Source organism: Podarcis erhardii (genome assembly GCF_964252035.2).
Source record: "Podarcis erhardii genome assembly, chromosome: 11".
NCBI classification, from domain to species: Eukaryota; Metazoa; Chordata; class Lepidosauria; order Squamata; family Lacertidae; genus Podarcis; species Podarcis erhardii.
This window is the reverse complement of record NC_138501.1, coordinates 41053713-41079468: the sequence shown is the minus strand read 5'-3', so window position 1 is coordinate 41079468 and position 25756 is coordinate 41053713. Positions and strand designations below refer to the sequence as shown.

The 25756-nt window shown below is 42.7% G+C and overlaps 1 long non-coding RNA gene across 2 annotated transcripts; it reads left to right on the top strand.

Annotated features, from left to right (window-relative positions):
* The first annotated feature begins 5826 nt into the window (after nucleotides 1-5826).
* On the top strand, nucleotides 5827-8056 carry LOC309352903. 2 transcript variants are annotated; one of them, XR_014161463.1, is made up of 3 exons: nucleotides 5827-5907; nucleotides 7337-7620; nucleotides 7883-8056. It is a non-coding gene; the product is annotated as an uncharacterized lncRNA (long non-coding RNA). The 2 variants fall into 2 exon arrangements; XR_014161464.1 differs by having other exon boundaries at nucleotides 5852-5907; nucleotides 7383-7620.
* Nucleotides 8057-25756: the final 17700 nt, after the last annotated feature.

The following is a 25756-nucleotide window of genomic DNA, read 5'->3' as shown; positions in this document are numbered from 1 at the left end:
GTCCTCCACCCCTTGCAGGCCAATTTGATAGAAGCCACCTGTCAATCATCTGACATAACATCAGGTATACCATAACATCAGATAAAGCATCTCCCATTGCAGACAGGCTTGAATTCAGCGTTGGCAAAGGAAAAAATGATTTCCTTTGCAGCCCTGGCTTATGTTGTGGTGCCGAGGATGATGATGGGTTATAACAATTTAAAATTCATAATTAAAAACATTTAAAAGAAATTTCACATATATATCAGGTGTCAAAGGCCAGGGTAAATAGGTGTGTTTTCACCAAAAGCTGTACAGTAAAGATGCCAGGAATATCTCTACATTCAAGTCAGGCTTCAAAAAATAAAAAATAAAAATGATTCTTTGCACAGTTCAGCTTCACTTGTAAGTCTCTGAGAGTGTCAGTTGCTGAGGCCAGTCTTAGGTTCAAATCTTCTCTCATTCATGAAGTTTAGTGACCTTGGTTGGTCTGTCTGTCTGTCTGTCTGTCTTTCTTTCTCTGCCTAAAGCTATTTCTACAACTCTGAACTTCTCAGGGAAATGGGAGTGTGGGGTGTGGAGAATCAAAATTCTATAAACAAAACTGAAACACACCTATCCTTCAAAATCCAGATTTTTCTGAATTTTGCTATGCTGCTTTCCAGCCAGGTGGTGAGTACAAACAATGCATATTTGTGGGTAAAGTGAGCATTAAAAATACACACAGGTGTATACAACATAAAAAACAAATTACATTATGGGAAACTGCTTTGCAACAAATGTGTATGTCAGGCAAAATTGCTGACAGGAGGAAAAAAATCACACTAAAATGGGTGATGAATTTTCATGATTCATTAGCATTTTCATGAGGACTCTTCTTCTTCTTCTTCTTCTTCTTCTTCTTCTTCTTCTTCAGCGAAATAATAGGGAAATACAGAGAACTGAACTTAAGATAGGAAAAATGAGAAACCAAAATCGTCAGATTTGCCTATTCCTACTTCTGAGTAAATGTGTCATGAGTGTCCAGACAGTGGTGGTGAAATTACTTGGTGCAATAATGCCCTGAGAGATTGTATGTTGAGCTAGACATTAATGTGTGACGGGGTTACATGATGGGAGGCTGCCATACTCAGCAATAACCCCATCGAAAACACACATCATTAATTGTGGCATTGCTCAACAACGGAAACAGCGGGGCTCATCAGCTTTTGTATGTGGGTAAGTTCTAATGAGTTTTCAGAAACTAGATTCAGAGGCAAAAGCCTGGCCAAGTTATGTAAATGAGACTTTGAGTAGACAGTTTAATGCCAGCCAGCTTTCATTGCAGCAAAGTTAAAACCAAAATTCAATTATACTTCTGAGGCTTGGGGAGAAGCCATAGCTCCATGGTAGAGCGCATTATTTGCATGTATAAGGACCTAGTCCTTGACATCTCCATCAAATGGATCTAGGCAGGACTTCTTGGAGTGCTACTGCTAATCGGTGCAGCCACCACTGGGTTAAAACCTAATGGACAAATGGCGTGACTCAGTAGAAGACCTTTTTTATTTCATGACTCAGAAGTCAGTAAATTAAATGTGCATGGGTTTCCTGGTAATAGTAACAGCAAGTGAGTTTGGAGCCATTCCATATCCTGTATAGTTGATGCTTTGCATTAAACATGCATGGAAATATATTAGTGGCTTCAGGGAAAGACATGAGATAGGTATGTTGCTGCATCAGTGGTGGGAAGATGATGCAGTAATGGTCAGTTGTGGAATTTCTGGTTTTTTTAAAAAAAAGAGTTATATGCATGTAGGTCTCTTTGTTGGATAGACTTGGGGAATTGTGGAAGCTAATTTGACACCTAGCTTGGGACTGGCTTGTATTTCTCTTTTATGAATGTTGCTCTTTGATTCCTTTAGTCATCTGAGGCCAGACTTTGGGGTCATTTCTTTTAAGAAATGGCATGACTAGAGTAATCATTTATATGATACAATATAACCTTGTGAGTAGTTGTGGACTTCAAAATGAGAATTTGGATAGATGATCAGCGACATCATCGCTGGATGATGGAAATAATGGAAATAAGGAAATAATGATTCTCATCTGCCAACCTGATGCCCTCTAGATATTTTTGGGTAACCCCAACCAGCATGGCTAATGGTTAAGGGTGATGGAAGCTGCAGCCCAAATCATCTCAAGGGCACCAGGTTGGTGGTGTTTGCTGTACCTGATTAGTTATATAGGTCACAACCTGGCTGTGCAAAGCGGAAGTATGAATTCATTATGGATCTTTCTATCCAACTGCTGTCTGAACATTTTGGGCCCATGTGATAAAGATGCAACCTTCCTTTTTTTGAATAGGTGTTTACTGAGTTTTAGAAAGCAACATACGAAAAAGACAAATGATAAAGAAACAAAGAACGACGACTGTGTGGAGCACATTATTGCAGCTAGAATAAAATAAGCAGAAGGTTCAATACACTCTTGCATACACACTAATAAAATAGATTCCTTGAAGGGATGTTTTGGAAGTAAGTCACATGTTGATAAGGTAGCCTTGTCACGCAGATGAATGTGTTATTGGGGGCTTATGTAGTGTGCTGCTTTTATTTATAAAGATATAAACAGAGAACATACAACATCAAAATGGACTTGTTTCATAATCCCTCTTAGAACCCTTCTATGATGGGAGGAATGCTCAGACGAGGCGATGTCTTACTGTACATTAAAAGTGCTAGGTTGTATTCTCCATTTATTTCCCAAGTTTATGAAATATTTCAGATAACTCCATTCATGTTGCAGATTGATTTCATGTAGTCACTGTTCACATTTCATATTCCCAGAATTCAAAAAGTATTAAAATTGGCTTCCGATTTTTCTTTCCCTTTTTTTGTTTCACTACCCAGTTCCAAGACTTCCCTGCTAGATTCTGCTGCCACCCCCTCCCTTGACTAATCTATTCCCCATAGATAACTGTACTACATTTTTTTGCCAACTTGGTTGGTTTTCTTTTCTTTTCTTGGCATTTTGTGCCCCCCCCCTATTGGGGAATCTCCTTAGCGTCTTCGCTGTTTCATCTTCTTTTTCTAAAGGTGAGGATAAAAAGCAACAAGGTTTCCTGTGTGCCCTGATAACACGGGTATAAATGAATCCGAATTTATTCTCAATGTCGTCAGAACAGTTATTGCAAGGTGAATAACCTGTGTGTCTGGAGTCCTGGTCTCATTAAAACACAGATTATTCTCCTCCCCCTTCCAAAAGGCAGGGAAAGGTTGGCAAGTGAGGGGGGGGGGAGGCGATTGATGGATTGCATTTATATACCGCCTTTCTGCCAAACCTCCCAAGATAGTTTGCAATTTGAATACTGCAAAAGTATTTTTATGCCCCCTTTAGGAGCTGATAGCACCAACTCCCTGGCCTGGGCTTTCTCACAACACCTGCCATTTTTGAAGATTGATCCGGACAAGGATTGATCCGGACAAGGTTCTGGATTGGCTTGAAATAGATCAGTGCTCCCCTCCATATAATTCCCCATCCCTAGTGACAGGCTGTGTATGGCTTGGAAAGTCATAAATTGTGCAGGCCTGCCTGCCTGCCGTTGGAGATGATTTTGCATGGATTTAAACTAGTTGGCAAACTAGTTTGGCTGTACAAACATGCCAGCCTGATGGTTAAAGGTTAAGATGTTTGAGGCAGCATGTCTGAAGCAAGGGTCTTGTTGCCTATCATTGCAAAGAATTGAGGAATCTCAGAGGCTTGGGACAAAACTCTGGGGCCATTTAAAGTCATTATAGGGTCCTTAAAAAACACACCAATAACAAGAATATTGACGTCAATAAAATACTTGAGCTATGTGAACTAATCCTCAGGAGAGCAAAAATGTCATATGAATGGAGCTGATTAGAAAAGGGGAAAAATGTTAAGGACTAATTGTCTTGCTATGTCAAATAGCTGACCTTTGAAAGGGGCACCCAAAATATAATTGAGAAATATTTGATGGATGAAAGCTTGTTCTCTTTGGCTTTTGCTATTAATCAGATTTCTCGTACAAAAAGCAAGATTTACTTGCCTATAATGAAATGCAGCTTTGCTGATCACTATTTTCATCTTAAAATAGTCTCTGGTTTAGGTCAAACTGTGCTGGGCATTTTGACATTTCCACAATATTTAATTAACTAGAGTGGACAGAGCACTTAAAGAGAGGGGGCAAACAAGGTAAGTGGTGTAAACAAATTCTATGGTAGTTTATTGTATTCTTTTAGTATTCTCTCTGTGTTTATTAAAGTCTGATTGCTACAGATGAGTTTTCTGAGCAGGACTTGTTTGTTCTTCATTGACTTTTAGGCCATCAAAATGTTGAGGCATTTTGCACATGCTGACTTTGCATGACAGTAAATCTGGCCCTGGCTTCATCCTTCTTCGTACATTACAAGCTGTGGATCCGTCTTGTTGTGAAGGTGTCTTGAGCATGTGATTCAGGCAGCATAAAAGAGTAAGAAAGGAAGAGTTCTTTTACATCACACCAATGTGTTAGCTTTTGCTATCTATTGACATTTTATTTTCCCACATGGTTATGAAAAGCGCGAGTTCAAATTTCTCAGTCCCCATTGCCCATCTGCCCTTCATGCTGATGGACCTCTGACAGAAACCTTGCAACTGTGCCAAAATGCTGAGCTATTTAAAAGTTTGCTAGGTTAACAACAACCCTAACATTCCTTTTCTCTGTGCACATGGCATGTTGATTTGAGAAAAATGAAGCTTAAAAGCAGTCTTTGGTGCCTGATTATGTACTGAGGCCTTGCAAAAGAGGGCCCTCAAGATGTTTTGGACTACAACTACCATCAACCTCTTCCAGCAGAGCTGGATTGGACCAGGGTTGGTGAGACCTGGCCTCAAACCCTTTTGCTGTCATGAAACTGGTTGACCTGCAGCCAGGTGCTGTCTGTTAGTACAGTGGTACCTTGGGTTACATACGCTTCAGGTTACAAACGCTTAAGGTTACAGACTCCACTAACCCAGAAATAGTACCTCGGGTTAAGAACAGTTTCAGGTTAAGCACGGACCTCCGGAACAAATTAAGTTCTTAACCCGAGGTACCACTGTATTAGTATTAGTAAGTGCTTTTTTCAGCTGGAGAGCGCAGTTCCGTCACCTTTCAGATGGGCACCATTACAGGTCAGTGCTTTCCCTACCTGCTCCTTGCCTTTACATACTTATGAGAAGCCCAAAATGAACATTTCAAGTCAAAACGAAAGCTGGCCGGCATGTACAAGTCTACACTTTCTTTAGATCTATGACTCCAACTAGCTCCTAGCTGCTCCTAGTCATGATTGGTCAAGCTATGGGATGGGACCAATTCTTATTTCCTTTTCTTCATTCTGAAACAGCGTCAGCTTGGATTCTGAAGTCCTCCAGCACTTCAAGGTTTGCTTAGCAAGGTTGTAGCGCAGTATGGCGACAGGGTGTTGTATAGAGCTATAAAATGAAGAGATAAAATGAAGACTACCCTAACTGGTCTATACTGTCTGCAGAATTTCTATGTATATGATGTTCCACATTTGTAACATGTGTCCCCCAACTCCTCTGCCAAGAAAAGCCAGAAGTGTTGTTCAAAATCTGAGGGAGTAAGCAAGGTAATAGACTGTGTTTGGGGAATCTGGAACACCTTGCCTGGGAAAAAGCTCCCTAATAATATCTCTTTCTCTTAGGAATTGCAATGGAGAAAACACAAATAAGTGTGTTTGTGGCAGCCGCCATCAAAGAACTGAATCCCTTCACACCTATTTGCAACTTTATAATGCCCACCAACTGACATGTAGCTCCTAAGCTCATTCAGACTGTTACCTAGCAACCAAGAGACCTCAATACTGAAGGCTGAAATACTCATGTTTGGAGGGGCCATGCGTAAGGGCCAGTGATTGCCATGTGTGAGGCTTGAGAGAAGTATCATAAGCCTGGCTTCTGTCTAAATCCGAGGCCCCTCTTCTTCCAGAAGTCTTATATAAATAGACAGGACAGGTTGAGTTAAATCAGTTTATCCAAATGTATACAATAGGTTCATAGCATCTGATATTTATTTTATCACTTCAGCACTCTGATTATGGTGGTTACAGAATGAGAAGAGGCAGCGGGTCCTTATGGGTTGAGGGTCTGACATGCTCATAGGCTGATGCTCACAGGAAAGAAAGTAACGGGGAGGAACTGTGGGACTTGACTGAGAGGGGGTGGCTGTGCTCAGAAGGGGTGAGGAGGAGCATTGGGCAGAAGCTTGGAGAAGGTTGTCCAGCGGAACATAAGAAGAACCCTACAGAACCACAAAACACAGCATCTTGTTTCCCCTGATGGTCAATCACCTGTCCCTTGAAAGTCCATAAGCAGGACATGGGGGCAGTGGACTCATCCTGATCTCTGAGCCTGCAGATAGCTACCATTCATGGAGGATAAAACCATTAAGGACATTAAGTCATGATGGCTATATTTCCTCCATTATCAGAGGCAATATGCCTTTGAATGCCAGTTGCAGAGGAGAATGTTGCTGTACTCATGTCCTACCTTTGGGCTTCATATGGTCTGATCCAGCAAGTATAGCCATCTTATAGCCATCATGATCAGTAGCCTATGGCTATTTCCAGATGGGTGGCTCCTAGCAGCACTATTCAAATAGTGACCCTACAAGAAGAATTTCACTTGACTCTCCACGCCATTGGGAGTATTCCACTTTTTCTATGTGTGTGTCCCACTACGTTCCATCCACACCAGTGGGTTTGACATAACTGGTGTAGGTAGAGCCATTTGAAGCTTACCACATATTCACTCTGAGAATATTACCTTGCGGTGGGCACCGTATTATAGCCATTTTTTGTTTAATATCGCTCTTTTAAGCATCACAAAAACATCATTGCTTTTATTGTTGTTTTTCAATGAAGGTGAGATAGACCACTATAACACCATATGACTATAATGTTATTTAATACAACAACAACCTTTAGTGTCACTGCCATTTTAGCCACAATGGTTAATGATGTTTTGATTTGCTGGAAGCTGCCCAGAGTGTTTGGGGCAACCCAGTCAGGTGGATGGCATCTAAATAAATTGTAGTTGTTGTTTTTAATATACCTGTTTTTAATATGCAGAATATTTAATCAGCCAAAGGCCTGTTTGAAGAGGCATGTTATCTAGCCTGGCACCTAAAAATATAATAAATATTATTATGGGGGTAATCGTGGAGGACTTTAAAAATTTTCTTAAAAACAAAACACATTATAATGTTATTGATTTTTATCTTTTATTAAAAGAAGACATTTATATATATTATTTTAGCACTGGTCTGAAGATGCAGAAAATATATCAAATGCCTGCTAAACTCTTACAGAAAGATGAAAGGGTGTGGCAATAGTGCTACTCTTCTGTTCTTCTAGGCTGGACTTTCTGTGACCTGAAGAAATGTGGAAGAAACACAGAGAAAGGACGCCCCGCAAGATAGTGAATGAAGCATTGCAATTCACAGTAAATTCCTAACTGGTTGTACTAACAGAAGTCAGGACAAGGATTTCCACTATTGCAATAGGACTTCCCTCCTACTTCCTCCAGTGCCATCCTCAAATCTGTTCTGGAAGGTGGGGGAAACACCCAAAACAACACGCAGGAAGATGAGAGGTGAGATTGCTCCATAGGGTACTGACAGATCCATCTTTTTAGTGCTATTTTGAATATAACCTCTAGCATGGAAGTAGCTATTGACAGCTGTGTCTTCCAAGGATATCTGTGTCTTCCAGACACAACAACAGGGAGGAAAACCTCATGTACTGCGTAATCTCACTTCCTTTTTTGGTTTCTCCCAGTTCATGATGACACCCTACAAAGACGCACATGCCAACATATCTCAGACATAATTATCCTTTATCTACTTACATTCCAGACAATTGCTCATCGTCGGACCAATTCAGTGTTGGCTTTCCAGCAGAATGCACAAAGAAATAGCGTGGCTAACTTCAGCATGGAATTTTAGCGGGTTTAATAATCATCACTAATGTCATAACTTCTTTCTTAAATGAAGCTGGTGTTCTTTAGTTGTTGTAGTAGCAGTTGCTGAGACATTGCGTGGACAGGCGGAGTCCCCAGATCCCGAGTGGTCCCCCCGTCATGTGGAATAACGACTCTAGACAACGTGCTATGGGATTAAATTGGCCACAACTTTATTAAATTTCAAATGTGGGTAGACCTTGGCTCAGGCATTGGGCGTTCTCCCTCCCTAGTCCCCAGCCGGGGACCTAGGGAGCATCAGGGTTATCCAGTGTGTGTGGGGGGGATGGGCCGGCTCTGGAGAACATATGTTCAAGCAGAGATAGCCGCCCCCGTTACGCCGCCGCAGGGGAGAGCAATGACGACCTTTCGGCGTACGGCCAAAGCCTCCCTTCAAAAACCCCTTTAACGGGGAACCCTGGTATCGCCGCCGCAAAGAGGAAGATGGACTAAAGGATTCCGCCCAAGGCCTGATACCGCCAAAGTTGTGACGTTTTGCTAAGGGAAAGGCGAAACCTGCCAATGCAGGGAAATTCCTTTCCGGCCCTTTAACAGCGACCTTATCGTAGCAGCGCCCGCATACCTGTGGAGACAGGTTAACCTGCAAAACCTATGAAGAAAACTTAACCTGCAAAAGAAGACATTAACTGAGGGTGGGTAGGGTGGGAGAAGCTCTGGAGCCAAGTGAGGATTAACAATTAAGATCCACCCTCTATTGTGTGGGCAGGTAATCCCTCCCCTTACCTGGCCTGGTTTCCCTGGCAACACTTCCCCCAGGTGGGATTGGACAACTCGCTGGGGTAGGCGGGGACCTCCAGGTATCCCACCTGAGGGAAGGCAAAGCCTATGCTGATGGGGCCACTCCAGATCCAGGGCTGCACGCGTCCACGCAAAAGGCGCCCCCCGTTTTAAGTGGGGAGCGGTCATTATTCAAAATGAAGCGAGTTAATGTACTTATGTAGCTGAAGTTGTAGAATGCTGATGAGTAATAGCACTGAGATGGGAGAGAAATTCCTCTCTTATCACTGTTCCAAAATACACACTTGGTGGAACTTGCAGATCCTATGATTATACTCCCTTCTGCAAGTCTCTTTGTTTTATTCATATTGGGTTGATCTATGGATCCATGAAAAGCTGGTTTCTGAAGGGTCAGGGAACACCACAGAACAAGATTTAAGATGGTACCAAGGGTGGCAGTTGAAAAGAAACAGTGAATGGAAGTGCATTTCACTTGGATATAGGGCTCTGTGGGTCTTAGCCCTGGATTTATTCTGTTTATTATGGAAAAGTTGTTTGTGGGCACTGGAGAACCAGAAGAAAATTGAAACCTCTAATGTCCACAAGAAGTTGTGCTATGCAATGGAATTAAATGTGTTTTGAGTTGAACTTTACATAATTGCGATGCTTTCAAAGCAGCAATAAAGGCTGTGCGTTTCATTCTTAGACACTTTACCAATTAGTCATAACACCAAACACATAAATGCACCAAAATAATATAACCAGTTCATAAACAATTTAAATGGTTTTTAACATGAAATTACATGAAATACTGGATTGTATTCAATGTTGCTAAGGTGAATGTTCTATAAGCACAAGGATTTCTCTTTGCGTGGACAGGGGGAGTCCCCCAAACCCTGGGCGGCCCCCATGTGGAATAACGACTCAAGACAACGTGCTATGGGATTAAAATTGGCCTCAACTTTATTATGTTTCAGATGTGGGTAGACCTTGGCTCAGGCATTGGGCGTTTATCCTTCCCAGTCCCCCGCCGGGGATCTGGGGAACATCAGGGTTATCCAGAGTGTGTGTGGGGGATTGGCTGGCTCTGGAAAACATATGTTCAAGCAGAGAGAGCCCGCCCCCATTACACAGCCTTCGCAGGGAGAGCAATGACAACCTCTAGGTGTACGGCCAAAGTCTCACCTCAAAACAACCTCTTTAACAGGGAACACTGGTTTCGCCGCCGCAAAGAGCAAGGGGGGGCGTGGGTCACTGCTACATGCCCACCCCCATTTAGGGAAGATAGACTAAAGGATTCTACCCAAGGCCTGATACTGCCAAAGTTGTGACGTTTTGCTACGGAAAAAGCAAACCTGCCAATGCAGGAGAATTCCTTTCCGGCCCTTCAACAGCGACCTTGACGTAGCAGCGCCTGCGTACCTGTGGAGAAAAGGTTAACCTGCAAAAGAAGTCTTAATTGAGGGTGGGAGAGGCTCTGGAGCCAACTGATGACTCCCAGGTAAGATCCTCCCCCCATTGTGTGGGCAGGTGGTAGCTCCCCCTACCTGGCCTGATCACCTTGGCAATGCCTCCCCAGGCAGGATTGGGCAACTGGCCGAGGTAGGCGGAGACCTCCAGGTATCCCACCTGGGGGAAGGTGAAGCCAAGCCTGTGCTAATGGTGCCGCATAGGGTCCTGGGGACTGCACACGACCTCACAAAGGGTGCCCCCCATTTAATGTGGGGAGTGATCATTCTGCAATAGAATATTTCCCCCTTATCTCCTTCCCCCACCATCTGAATCTGTCCAGGGTTTCCCCCCAACTCTCCAGAACAGATCTGGAGATGGCATGGGGAGCACATGGGAGAGGAAGGGAGGAAATCCCATTCCATTAATGCTAATCCTTGTGTCAGCACAAATATTTTGTTAAATACTGCCCATCAGCAACCAATCAATTAACGAATTAAGCTTAAAACAAAATAAAAGAAAAAAAATTCCTTCCAGTAGCACCTTAAAGACCAACTAAGTTAGTTCTAGGTATGAGCTTTCGTGTGCATGCACACTTCTTCAGATACACTGAAACAGAAGTCACCAGACCCTTCTATATAGTGAGAAGGTGGGGAGGGGTATTACTCAGAAGGGTGGTGGGAATGGGTGATTGGCAGATAGCTGTGATGAGCCTGTTGATGACTCTTAACGACTGCAATAGGTCTTACAGGAAAAAGCAAGGGGTGAGAAGGTGAAAAATGGCTTTGTCATGTATAATGAGATAAGAATCCAATGTCTTTGTTAAGACCAGGTCTTACAGGAAAAAGCAAGGGGTGAGAAGGTGAAAAATGGCTTTGTCATGTATAATGAGATAAGAATCCAATGTCTTTGTTAAGACCAGGTCTCTCCATGGTTTTAAGTTTGGTGATAAGTTGCAAGAATTAAGCTTGTTCCACAAAAAGGTCTTCAAGTGACTCACAACATATTTAAAGAATTAAGCATACATTAAAATTTAACATTTAATATAAACACATTTACACAAAATATACAGTCACACAAAAACAATGCTATTCATAAAAAATAAACAATGCAACCCACACACGCCTACCTGTATCAGCAACAGAAAGCTTTGGCGGCAGAGCTGACAACAGAAAACTTCATCGCAGTCCACCTTCCATATTAAAACAAGAATCAAATTTAATAACAGGCACATGGTTTTAATCTAGTAGTCAGCAAACAATCCCCTTTAACTTCTAACATGTTCAGATCTGCCTAATCCCATGGCTTCAGCTTTGAGGAGTCATTAGCCAAAATAGTAGGAGCAGGTCCATCTAATCTTCACCATCATTGCTGCCAGTTCCTTTGTTACTTTCATGACCCATGCTTAGGGGGCCATTACCATATCAAGAAGCTGCCCCGCTTGGACTACTGCAATGCGCTCTACGTGGGGCTACCTTTGAAGGTGACCCGGAACCTACAACTAATCCAGAATGCAGCAGCTAGACTGGTGACTGGGGGCGGCCACCGAGACCACATAACACCGGTCTTGAAAGACCTACATTGGCTCCCTGTATGTTTCCGAGCACAATTCAAAGTGTTGGTGCTGACCTTTAAAGCCCTAAATGGCCTTGGCCCAGTATACCTGAAGGAGAGTATCCACCCCCATCGTTCTGCCCGGATGCTGAGGTCCAGCTCCAAGGGCCTTATGGCGGTTCCCTCACTGCAAGAAGCAAAGCTACAGGGAACATGGCAGAGGGCCTTCTCGGTAGTGGCGCCTGCCCTGTGGAACGCCCTCCCATCAGATGTCAAAGAGATAAACAACTACCTGACATTTAGAAGACATCTGAAGTTTTTAGAAGGCATATGAAGTTCAGGGAAGTTTTTAATGTGTGACATTTTGATGTATTTTTAATCTTTGATGGAAGCCGCCCAGAGCGGTTGGGGAAACCCAGCCAGATGCCCGTGGTACAAATAAATAATAATAATAATAATAATAATAATAATAATAATAATAATAATAATTTTTTTCTGGCAATCAGGGCTTTATCTGGCTGCAACTCACCAGAACTCAGTTCTGGCACCTCTCAGGTGGGCACCACTGCCATAATAAGAGAAGGGAGGTGTTCACCTCTTTTTCTAGAAAAATAGCTCTGCTGGCAATCAAATCCTTGCTGGATCCAAGAATTAGCATATAGACTCTCTCTCTCTCTCTCTCTCTCTCTCTCTCTCTCACACACACACACACACACACACACACACACACCACTGCAACTCATAACACTATAGATTATTGCTACTTAGAATCAAAGCATTGGAAGGGATCCCGGGACTCATCTAGTCCAACCCTCTACAATTCAGGAATCCCAGCTAAAGCATCCATGACAGATGGCCATCCAACCTCTGCTGAAAAATCTCTACTAAAAAGCATACTTCTGTGTTTTTAGAACAGAACATAAACCCTGCTGGTCATAGAGAAAAAACAGCGGGGAGAATCCTATAGGAAATGGGTATTTGTTACTAGTACCGTACTAGTGATGATTGTGGCACATAAACTGTAGTGATATTGGCAGCCTGTGAAATAACCAACGGTGCCGAGGGAACCTCGAGTGTAGCAACAAGCGTCCTTGATCCGTGCCTCAGGCCTCACATTCCAAGGCCACCATCCAACTCAGTGTTAGGCACACTTAAGCCCATTGATTTCAATGGGCTTAAAGCATGCTTAACTCTGGGTTGGGTTCTGGTCCAACTGTATAGCAACCTATTTGCTTTTCTTCCTCCTCCATTTTTTCACTGCCTCTTTAAAAAAATGTGTCTAAAAATATCATGCAAGATAAAAAGAAACCAGTCAGCTACTGTAAACAGTCAGTAGTTCAAAAGGTTCCCAATACAGTGGTACCTCGGTTTACAGACGCTTCAGGTTACAGACACTTCAGGTTACAGACTCCGCTAACCCAGAAATAGTACCTCAGGTTAAGAACTTTGCTTCAGCATGAGAACAGAAATCGTGCGGCGGCAGCAGGAGGCCCCATTAGCTAAAGTGGTACCTCAGCTTAAGAATAGTTTCAGGTTAAGAATGGACCTCCAGAACGAATTAAGTTCTTAACACGAGGTACTACTGTACTACACTTTCCCTCAGTACAGACACTCTCCTCTGCCTCAGCATCCTTTTTTAGCATACTGTTGGTCTTAAATAAAATGAATGTTGACCCAAAGCAGCAAATCACCTTCCTCAGTAAGTACAGAAGCCTGCAGACACTTACTTGTAATGGGCAATATTGAATGCTTCCTTGGGCCACATTCAGAGCTCCTATATCTTCAGTTAATTCTTAGTTGCCAACCCAAATCCCACTTCTTCCTCTATGCTGCCTAGAAACAACCTTTTCAAGAAATGGGAAAGGAGGGCATAAGAGAGAGAGAGGCGCACACAAGTGTGCCATGATCAGTGCCGGCCCTACCATTAGTCAAAGTGGGGCAGATGACTCAGGTTTGAGGGAGCTAAGGGGTAGGGGTGGGAGCAGCAGGAAGCTGGAAGAGGACAGAACAATGTGTTCACTGTGGCCGGCTCCATGTCCCCTCAGCTAGCCTGCTTTTCCTGAGGTGCCATGGAGGAAACTGCTGCACCACCAGTGTTGAAGTTAATATTTAACTTTGAGTCTGTGAGTGGGGGTGTCATATTGAAAATGTTTTAGGTAAGGGATATTTTAATGTGACTGTAACCAGGTGTTTTTGCTTCATTTATTTGCTCGATGATATTCCTTTGCACTGCATCACCATAAACCTCTGTACAGTCTGCGGTAGTACACTTTCCTTATTTGTCTGTAACACATACAGACCGAAATACTTGAATTGTGTTGTTGCAGCTATCTGTAACAGACGCGGGTGGCGCTGTGGGTTAAACCACAGAGCCTAGGACTTGCCAATCAGAAGGTCGGCGGTTCGAATCCCCGCGACGGGGTGAGCTCCCGTTGCTCGGTCCCTGCTCCTGTCAACCTAGCAGTTCGAAAGCACGTCAAAGTGCAAGTAGATAAATAGGTATCGCTCTGGCAGGAAGGTAAACAGTGTTTCCGTGCGCTGCTCCGGTTCGCCAGAAGCGGCTTAGTCATGCTGGCCACATGACCCGGAATCTGTACGCTGGCTCCCTGTGCCAATGAAGCGAGATGAGCGCAACAACCCCAGAGTCGGCCACGACTGGACCCAATGGTCAGGGGTCCTTTAGCTATCTGTAAGTTTTTCTAAAAAAAATTGTGCATCTGTTTGCCACCCTGAGCTTCTTCGGGAGGAAGAGTGGGATATAAATTAATAACAATAGCAATAATATATATAAAAATAACGAAGCACTCACTCTACAACTTGTACACACAAAAACTGAGCTAAGTAGGTAAAAGTTGAATGATTCAATATTCATTAGGAATGTTGCAGCTTACTCAATGTATGCTTTCCTTTAGATGTGCAGGAAGACAATCTGGCTAAAACATCTTAATGTGCTGGATGTAATGACTATAACAAGTGGTTTATGGGCTTTTAAACTACATCATTTTTTTTGTGTGTTTTGTTTTCAGCTGCCTGGTCATTAGACTGCAGAGATAACCCTTAAGTGGTCTGAGCTGATGATGAAGACAATTAATCCAATATTTATCTTTGGCATAAAGCACTGGAGACAAATAGTGACTTTGGCTCAAAGCTCACACATCCCTCCAATTTTTTAAGAAGGTTAAGCCCAAAGACTTCAAGTAAAAGCCCTATAAAAATATCTTTCCATTTGTACGGTATTTGCTGATTTATGATGAAATCCAGTCTGTAGTCTTAGCAGATTTAACACAGCTGTGTGATCCTGGAAAATGTCATATCCTGAGTATTCTTAATTTTTTTGCTCATTGGATTTTTATGAAAACTTATGTCCTACTATGGTACGCAAGGAAGCTTGTCCTACCCTATTAATCTCTCTCTCTCCGTCCCTCTTCTCCCCACCCCTCAGTTACTTGAATGTTGTAAGAGTCTGTCATCAATGAAATGGACCAGTCTGGTTGATGGCAAATCCTAGAGGAAACTGCTCAGAATAACATGCAAAGCTAAAGCATTTTAAAAGGAAAGGAAAGGACATTAAGTTTGCTTTCTTTTTAAGATGGTTGTCGCTAGTTTTTAATTTATCCCACAGCCTAAATTCCCAAGGAAGCCAAGACCGCAAACACTTGGCATATCAATAAAGTTCTACAAGAATGGCCCACACATGGAAATTTTAAAAGAAAATGTTTTTCCTCACAATGAGCAGAGATGGAATATAATTGGTACTGGAGGTATCTGCTGTTATAATTCCAAACTGAGCGTCCAATCTAAATGAATGAGTTCCATCATTAATGGTGTTTTCCAGAGTGGTTTCTTTTGATTAGGTGTGACTAACACACTTGACACTTAATTGCTCATCTTGGCTAAACAGAGGATGAGCCAAAGTGAAATGTTAAATGTCTGTGCCATCCATGAACTTTAATTAGAGTCAGTATGGCATCGTGGTTAGAGTGTTGGATTAGGATCTGGGAGACTAGGGTTCAAATCCCCACAAAGCCATGAAGTCCACTGGGTGATCTAGGGCCAGCAATCATCTCTCAGCCTAACCTACCTCACAGGGTTACTGCGAGGATCAAATGAGAAGGTGTGAACTATGCACACCTTCAGCTCCTTGGTGGAAAGGCAAGCAATCAACCATTCATAGAGTCATAGAACTGTAGAGTTGGAAGGGATACCAAGAGTCATGCAGAAATCTCAACTAAAGCATCCATGACAGATGGCCATCCAACCTGTGCTTAAAAACTTGCAATGAAGGAGAGTCTACAACCTCCTGAGGGACTCTGTCCTGCTGTCAAACAGCTCTTTCTGATGTTTAATCAGAATCTCCTTTCTTGTAACGTGAAGCTACTGGTTCAGTCCTACCCCCAAGAACAGGAGAAATCAAGCTTGCTCCATCTTCCATGTGACAACCCTTAAGATAATTGAAGATGGCTATCATATCTCCTCTCAGTTTTCTCTTTTCCAAGCTAAACATACCTAGCTCCTTCAACCATTCCTCATAAAGCTTGGTTTCCAGACCCAGTTCCCTACTGTACACATGTTCCAACTTGTCAATATCCTACTTAAATAGTGGCGTCCAGAACTGGACACAGTATTCCAGGTGTGGTCTGACCCAGGCAGAATACAATGGTTCTATTTTTTCCTTTAATCTGGACACTATACTTCTATTGATGCAGCCTAGAATAGCATTGGCTTTTTGATGCTGGATCACATTGTTGACTTATGTTAAACTTGTGGTCCACCAAGACCTCTAGATCTTTTTCACATGGACTGCTAGTAAGCCAGGTGTCCCCATCTGCAGCTGGTTCTTCCTGCCTAAATGCAGAACCTGGCATTTGTCCCTATTGAAATTCATTTTCTTAGTTTGGGCCCAGTTAAGGTCATTTTGAATCACAATTCTGTATTCTGCAGCATTAGCTACCCCTTCCATTTTGGTGTCATCTGCAGATTTGATGAGCATCCCCTCAATTCCTCCATCCAAGTTGTTTATAAAGATTTTGAAAAACAATAGGCTCAGTTTCACACACCTGCTAGCCAATCAGGGAAATGAGGCAGAATTGGGAAGTAGGAAAAGTACAAAACCATCTCTTTGGTAAGATGATTGTAATGTAAATCCGTGTGTGTGTGTCCTCAGCCTTAGAGGCTGAATTCAGCCCTCCAGGTTTCTCTGTTCAGGAGCCTCCCCAGGCCACATCTCACACTGGCGCTGCTCCATACTGACCCAGATTGCTTTTGACTGCATAGAATGTATCCATTACAAAGAATGTGTCCTAAGAATCCCTCTTGCTTGCTTGGGTGCATGTGGAAACTTCTGACTTCTGTATGGCTGCTGCTCTGCCCACTTTTGTCTCTGGCCAAATCCACCACTGGCCTGCAACCTCTGGAAGTTTGCCCATGCAGGACGAAGAAGGTTCTCAACCAATAATAAAATGGTTAAGTGGCTGCCCGAGGAGCAAGATATGGTGAGCAGAGGCCGTTTTAGGGGGCGCTGCAGGGGACACCACCGTTATTATTTAGAATGGGGTATGAGAGGCAGGGGGCACCAAATTTCTCACTGGGCACCCCTGAAATTTGAGACCCTCAAAGTCTTCCACTGTACTGAGAAATAGCATTGGGCAAACTGTCAAGATTTGTCAATCATCACCAGGCCAAGTAATCCATTGTGGAAGCTGAAGATGGACCTACAACAATACACATGGAAGCATGGAACTACTTACTGATATTTTTTGTGGTAGGTAGGGAATGGTGAAATAATTGGAAAGATTGGAGATGCACTTACATAAATGCTAAAACAAAATACATAGGAAAACTGCTTATTGTTCCCTAGCAAGAGCCATTTCCTTCCCCCAATAGTTCACATTTGTCTCCATCTTTTTTTAAAAAATACTACTACTACTACTACTATGTTCTGTGTAATTGTATCCAGGTTTTCCTCTTTTCCTCTTGTGTTCCCCCAAATTGTGTTTTTGACTAATTCCCTTCAATCTTGTTTGATCATATAGACTAGAATCTCATCAGATTTTCGTGTGCTTCCATTTAAAAATCCATTGGGTGACCAGTTGCTCCAGAAATTCAAAGGATGTTACATTTCCTTTTAAGAAAATACAAGAAAGTGTAGTAAGCTTTATATCATGTAAAGACAGCATGGTGCTGGAATGATTCATACCTGTTCTGTATAAACTGTGTTACTTAAGTTTAAATATTTTGATTTACACTATATTTAGAACTGGCAAGCTGCCAGTCAAGCTAATTCCTGTTGCCATTCTAAAAAGGGCACAATAAAGGTCAGGTAATTCACTTGATCCAAGAAAACAAGTGTAACTGCAAAAATCCAAGAGTTGTGCTTTAAAAAATAATAATAACTCAATGCATGTCAATTTATGAAGCTTGATGAAAATCTGCAAAAGATAGTTTATCAAAATGGAGTTTGGTGCCAAAATCTGTAACTCTGCTGAGTACTTTTACTTAGGCCAGTTTAGGCTACCATGGGGCAACAATCTGATCCTAATCAATCTGAATTTGATCCACAGATCTGTGTGAGCAGTAGTACTCAGGTAATATGAATCTTTTCTTCCTCCTGAACAGATTGTCATTGGTAAACAGGAAAATGTACTGAGCAAAACTCAGAGTTAAGTGCACTCAAATGTCTCGTTGAAATTGTATTGATTGCAACAAAAGTCCTAACCAATTGCAATTCTAGTGTTAATTGGTAGCATATGACTCTGAGCTGATTTTTACTAAATCAGTTTCTAAATTGTGTAATGTGTTTATCTGCATATCTAGCGTGCTTGCAAAATCACATGCTGGCAAACTGAGGTTGTGCAATTAAAGTTGATTTGGAGGTCTTGCTCCCCTCCCCTCCCCAAAGACTGGGCTACTTTTTGCTATAAAGAAAGTGATAGCAATATGCACTTGAAAGCACTTGCTTGGTGCGTGATGAAGCAGCATATACTCTCCCTGCAAACGAAGACTGATTTATTGTCAATAAAAAGGAAAGGAGAAAGTGGAGAATAGTTGATGCAGCCCTGATTATTTAACGTCTCACCTTGTGCTAAAGATGTAAGAAAGTGCCATGGGTCCTGTGAAGGTGGCGGTCAGATCCTGAGAGTTAGATTTGGAGGACTCTAGAGAGGGTCCCAACATGGAGGTCGTTAGCAGATGCCAAACCCCAAGGGATGTCTGATCCCGGGGGAAGGTCCCAGTAGGATAGGCTTAGGCAAACTCTCAGACGTGTCAGAGAAGAGTGGAGGAACACACAAGGCCAAGACTTGCCTGGCCTCATTCCTTTCACCATAAACTGTGGCTTATTGTGAAGTCTGAACTCCATATAGTGGGTCTGTTAGCAATTATTATATTTTAGATACCCACCCTGCCTTACACACATATATATGAGCAAACTGAATACAGTTGTACCTTGGATCCCAAAAGCCCTGGAACTTGGACATTTTGGCTCCTGAACACTGCAAACCCGGAAATGATTGTTTCAGTTTGCAAACGTTCTTTTGGAACCTGAACATCTGACAGGACTTCCATGGCTTCTGATTGGCTGTAAGAGCTTCCTGCAGCCAATCAGAAGCCATGATTTGGTTTTCAAACATTTTGGAAGTCGAATGGATTTCCGGAACAGATTCCATTCGACTTCCAAGGTCTGACTGTACTGGTTCACCAGCCAGCTCCTTTAACGGAAAAAATGACTAAAAGTTGTGTATTTCATCCTTCAACTTCTAAAAACCCATTTCCCCCCAGAAGGTCTGATAACTACTAAAGAGACTGAAGTTTTGGAGGTGTGATTCTGATATTATGGGATGCTAGGCAATAGGGACCCTCAACTACTACTCCCCACCCCCACCCCTGTCAAACTGAACTACACTGAAAACTTGCAGAACTTGTTTTTCAGAGCTCACCTCAGGAGAGTAAAAGGTATGTTTGAATTCAGTGCGGTGAGGATACTTTCAGCATACTTCCACTGTTCTTGAAATGTTATGTCTGACTTCACCACAGAAGTAAACATTGGGACCTTGCTAGCAATTTGCCTTATTGACTCCTGAATAAACCAGAAATAGCCTCTATGTGAGCATTTCATCTAATGAAATTTAGGGTTGCAATCATCATGAAATTAGACACTAATGTGAGTCAGGAGAAAAGAGGTGTTTAATGGACTTTTCAACATGTAACAAAAATAGTAGGGAAGATACATGAGGTTACAACAAAAGCATATATCATACCTATATCTGTGCCAGTTGTTTGTTTGTTTGTTTGTCAGTTTATTCAAAACTTTCCCAGGCTATCACCTCACACAGTGACTTTCCTGAAGTTTGACGTCTGCCAAAATGTGTTCTTCCTTAGGACTTGGCATCTTGTGAAAATGCCATTTGAACAATTTAACTGTATGTAAACATAAAAGACCAGCTCCCCCATTCCGGCTTTCCACAATTAAAAAACGACAACACAAAAAAACCCATCACTTTCTCCACTATGGTATGTGTGAAGATTTGAAAGCTACCTTTTAAATTAACACGCTATGTAGGTTAAAAACAAAAACAAAAAACACACAACCAAACAACAACAGCATGTGGGATTAAAATGTACTTTTTGAAATAATGCTGCAAGAATGGAGATTCTGTGGGCATTGCAGAAAATTCCACAAAATGTCCATTCTGTATGATGCAGCAGACAGAAGTAATTGAATGAGTTCCAGTCTGAACATCTCCAGATGTTTCAAAGCCATTGTGTAGAGTATCTTGCAAGCAAAAGAGAGGACATGCTATAAAAAGTAATGATATGTTGCAGCTTCTTTTCCACGTGTAGTTTCCTATTTTTGTAATATTTTGTACATTCTCGGTCTTCTGTTTGTTTCAGCAACCACAAACACTCCCCTGGAGTTTCCTAGCTTGCTCTGGGAGAGGACCAAGTCAATTTCGAAATGCTCTGCAACATGTAACACTCTGCAGTGAAGGTAGAGGAACTTTGCAGTCCCATTTTGATTCATTGTGGGATGCCAGATGCCAAAGGAGGGCAGGATACCTGCATGTGCAATACTTTTGCAGAAGGGAGAATTTCCATTTCAGCAACTTCAGGTTTCCTTACCATTGCTTCACCTTCCAACCCAGGAGCTACTTTATACTGCGTCATTGGTCTATCCAGCTCTACTGAGTCTACCCTGGGTGTGGCTGAAAGCCCACAATGCCGTTGCCTGGTTGAACCTAAGGAGGTTTGGGACTGTGACACTGCCTGGGGAGCACTTCTATGATGCCTTCAGTTCCATAATGGAAAGAAGGTAGAATATAAATGTAAGAAAATAACATAAACGAATTACATTGGCTGGTAGCAGCTCTCTGGGTTTTTAGGTAGGTGTACTTCCTAGCCCAGAGGACACGGGTGGCGCTGTGGTCTAAACCACAGAGCCTAGGGCTTGCCGATCAGAAGGTCGGCGGTTTGAATCCCTGTGAAGGGGTGAGCTCCCGTTGCTCGGTCCCTGCTCCTGCCAACCTAGCAGTTCGAAAGCACGTCAAAGTGCAAGTAAATAAATAGGAACCGCTCCGGTGGGAAGGTAAATGGTGTTTCTGTGCGCTGCTCTGGTTTGCCAGAAGCAGCTTAGTCATGCTGGCCACATGACCTGGAAGCTGTACGCCAGCTCCCTCAGCCAATAAAGCAAGATGAGCATCGCAACCCCAGAGTCAGTCACAACTGGACCTAATGGTCAGGGGTCCCTTTACCTTTACCTTACTTCCTAGCCCATTGTTGAAAGACTGGAAATTGCACTAAAGGTGGAGGAACTGTGTCCTCAGTTGCAGCTGATCCCCCTACCATTGCCCAAAAGATTTCAGTGGGATTATTGGCAGCCAGCCTCATCCTGAAGGGGTGTCTCCACCTCCATCGTTCAGCCTGGACACTGAGGTCCAGCTCCAAGGGCATCTGCCCTGTGGAACGCCCTCCCATCAGATGTCAAGGAAATAAACAATTATCTGACTTTTAGAAGACATCTGAAGGCAGCCCTATTTAGGGAAGTTTTTAATGCTGGATGTTTTATTGTGCTTGTTTTGCTGGAAGCTACCCAGAGTGGCTGGGGCAACCCAGTCAGATGGCCGGCATATAAATAATAAAATTATTATTATTATCCTTGCAGCAACTAAAGACTCCCAGCACCAGATCATGCTGTCGGGCACAATTTCATCTTTTTCAGAAGACACCAGGCAAGAAGAGCAATACCAGCCACCTTTGTTTGTTGGTATTATCATATTTATATCCCATTTTTCATTAAAGGTAGTACAGTGGATGCTCAGGTTGCGAACGTGATCCGTGCAGCAGGCACGATAGCAACCTGCAGTGTTCACAACCTGCAGCACCACGTCTGCACACACGTAGGTTGTGATTCGGTGCTTCTGTGCATGCGCAAAGCACGATTTAGTATTTCTGCGCATGCGTGAGCACCGAAACCTGAAAGTAACCCATTCCAGTATTTCCAGGTTCGGCGCAGTGCACAACCTGAAAGTGCGCAAGAAGCATCTGTAACCCGAGGTATGACTGCATATGTGCTTTCCTCTCGCTCCCATAAAAATGATTCCAGGTTGTGACAGATGTGCAGGGACAAAGATGAAAAATGGCAATGTTGAATTGGAACGGATGCTTTTGATGTTGTTTAAATCCATGTGGTCAGGTTGACTGGTGTGATGGAACTAAAGGAAGGCTCTGGATAGTGGCTTACGCCATTGATAAGATCTGTGATTTTTGCTGCCAGCTGGTTACATGAAACACCACCCAGCTCACACCTGAATTTCCTTTCACTTCAAGCCTTTGCCAGAGGGGGCCCTTTGAAATCCCTGGAACGGCTTGCATTGACTTGAGCAGGCTTTGAATAAGTCTGTGATGGCTTCACTTTGACTAAACATAGAAAAGAGATTCCAAACAGTCCAGCCTGGAAGAGTGATAGAATTTGTTCCCATAACTGTCATCCTTACGATAAACCGAATTAGTGTGGTTCTGCAGCCACTGGGCATCTTGTAAACTGCAGCGAACACGAAAGCTGCGCAAGTATTAATATTTACATACCGCCCGGACACTCGGCATGATTGCCGTGTGCTGTGCTTGCTTGGGCTCTGTTCTTTCCAAGAAATGCCAGAGGGAATTATTTGAGCACTACCCCTGCCACCATTGCCCCTGTCAAATCTGGGCAGAGATAAGAGTCCGCCTCCTTGTACAGAATCCAAGGGCATTGCTGAAATGCCAGGGCTGTGAGGGAGAACGGGAGGGGAAATGTTACTGTGCTCTGAGTCTGGGCAGTAAGGCAAAAGACTTGAGCTAAGGTACAATGAACAGCAACAACTGGGACCTGCAACAAAATCTTGCCTGTGACAGAACACCACCATCCCTCTCCACATCTGAAAGTTGTCAAGCCCAGTCTGAGCAAGGGATGGGCCAATTTGACTGTTCAGTTGTGGGTGAACATATCAGATGACACAGCGATTCTTCAAACAGCTCTTGTTTATTCACAGGCCAGAACAGAACTGAACTGAAGGGTTCAGCCAGCCTGCTTATATAGAGCTCCACTAGAACGCAACAGTAACCATTTTCTGTAACTATCCAATCACTGAACGTCACTTTCAATCCCTTATTTGCATATGTGGACCTGAGTGAAAACTATCTACAGTATCCCCCTGCTGGCCCATAACATTGACAATTCAGGCTTCTCTCACTTTCTCACATTATATGCAGGGGTCATTTTAAAGTCCTCATGAAAATCCATTAGCATTTTGGTGCAAATTTCTCCTAATTTGCACATTTTTGTATGCTACTGTCCCCAACACAAGCATTTTTTTGCAAAGCCATTTCCCCTAATATACAGTACTAGAAGTTTTAATATTATATTTACTACATATCTCTGCAACCCACCACATGCATTTTTGCACACATTACTTGGCTACAGAATTCAGAGAAGTGTGAATTTCAGAGGATGGTTGTGTCTCAGTTTGGCGCATGCCCATTGGGTAAGTTCCCCTTTAGATGCAAACTGAATCAAAATTCTCCCCCATTCCTAGACTCTGAGCGACTTGTTCCTTGAATGGAGGTCCAGCTGATCTCATACTGGACTTCCCTGCAAAATCCCCAGCCTCAACACGTCCTCTGAATCTGCAGTTTTCCAAAAGAAGAACAAGCATGTCTCTTTTTCTTTGTCAAATGTTAAGAAGGTCTGCACTTCTAACTGTCTCGATGTTTAAAAGGGAAAGGTTTACCCCCAGGAAAGGGTTGCAGTGAGTGGCAGTTTCCTCTCTTCTGCTACTTTCACAACAGTAAAATATTTCTGTGGAAATTCTATAGTCGCATTCTGCAAGGCATTCTGGGTAAACATGGGTCACAGACAAATTATAAACACCGTGACCTTTGTGAGGGAATGGCTAGAAAAACTATGGGAGGGAGGCCTTTTATCAGGGGGCAGAGAGTTCGCCACATCACATACTCTAAGCTTTTATATATACATTCCTAAAAGAGGTTTAGTGACGGCAGTCTTCCATTATAGGTAGAGCCTGGGTACTCATCATGTGTTGAAGGTAAACACCCAGACCAGATATTTGACCACCAAAGCACTGCTTTTTTTTCATGCACTGAGTGGGTATTTCATTTCACACTTCATGCACAGCTTCCTCCTTTGATTCCAAAATGAGAGGAAGGTTGGTTTTGTTTTGTAAAGAGAAAACAGGTTTCACTTTGGATATCTTTTCCAAAGCATGTCTGTTAATGTGTGCCAACCTGCCCTGAAGGCATTTAGAGTGGTCTACTAAATTTCATCTTCACAACAACCCTATAAAGTAGGCGAGGCTGAGAGCCCCAAAGCCCCAAATAATCTCCCTAGTCCTAGTCCAGAATACTGCCCACTGTCTCACCATAGACGTCTGTAGGCATTTGCTCATTTATGGCAGAGATACTCTTGCTGTTTTGGTGTTGCAGATTTTTTTTTTTGTTCAATTAACTAGATTTATATACTGCTTTATTTTTATTTTTAAACTAATATTGGCTTGCATGAAACAATAAAAAAGATTCACTAAAATACTGATAAAATCAAATTGAAGAAACAAGTAGATACAATAAAATATAAATATAAAATATAAACTCAAGAGTTTTAAAAGCAAATACTCATCATGAAATTACATGTCCGAGTCGGCTTGCCTAAGCAAAAAGGGCTTTAGCAGGTGTTGAAAAGGGTAGAATTATTACTATACAGCCTTCAGATATTTGCTAATCCACCACCTGTATCATTTCCCTAGGTATCCTTACACTGGGTGACACACAGCCATATATAGTGGTACCTCATGTTACATGTGCTTCAGGTTACATACGCTTCAGGTTACAGACTCCGCTAACCCAGAAATATTACCTCAGGTTAAGAACTTTGCTTCAGGATGAGAACAGAAATCGTGCAGCAGCAGCAGGAGGCCCCATTAGCGAAAGTGGTGCTTCAGGTTAAGAACAGTTTCAGGTTAAGAACAGACCTCTGGAACGAATTAAGTTCTTAACCTGAGGTACCACTGTACAGTATATCCATGGCAGGCTTCTCCACACGAATTAGGATGCCTGAACACATGGTACAGTCTCTGTGCATAAATTTGGAGAAAAGACGGCAACAGTTTATCATTGTCACTTATGCATGTATCATCACAAATTAATCTCTCCTCCCTACTGCTGCCTTGTTACAGAATGCTTCTAGTGAGAAAACTGCAGGAAGAATAGAGTGGACCAGGGACCCCACTGGGTGAAATAAATGGCCTAACAACCATCCCTGTGGTTGACAGAGTCAGCCAAGAATCCCAGATGGTCTCAGCTTAGAACTCAGCTATGAGAAGGTGAGCAATAGATGTTCACGAAGACTTGAAAGTCATCGAAGAATCCAATCAAACTTGTTGATGTGCATGTCTGTGTTTGGAAGGGATTTCTCGTCTTTCGGTTAAGATAACCTTTCTAGACCTGAGGTGTCTAATTCCAGTGGTTTAGTCAAGTTTCTTATTTC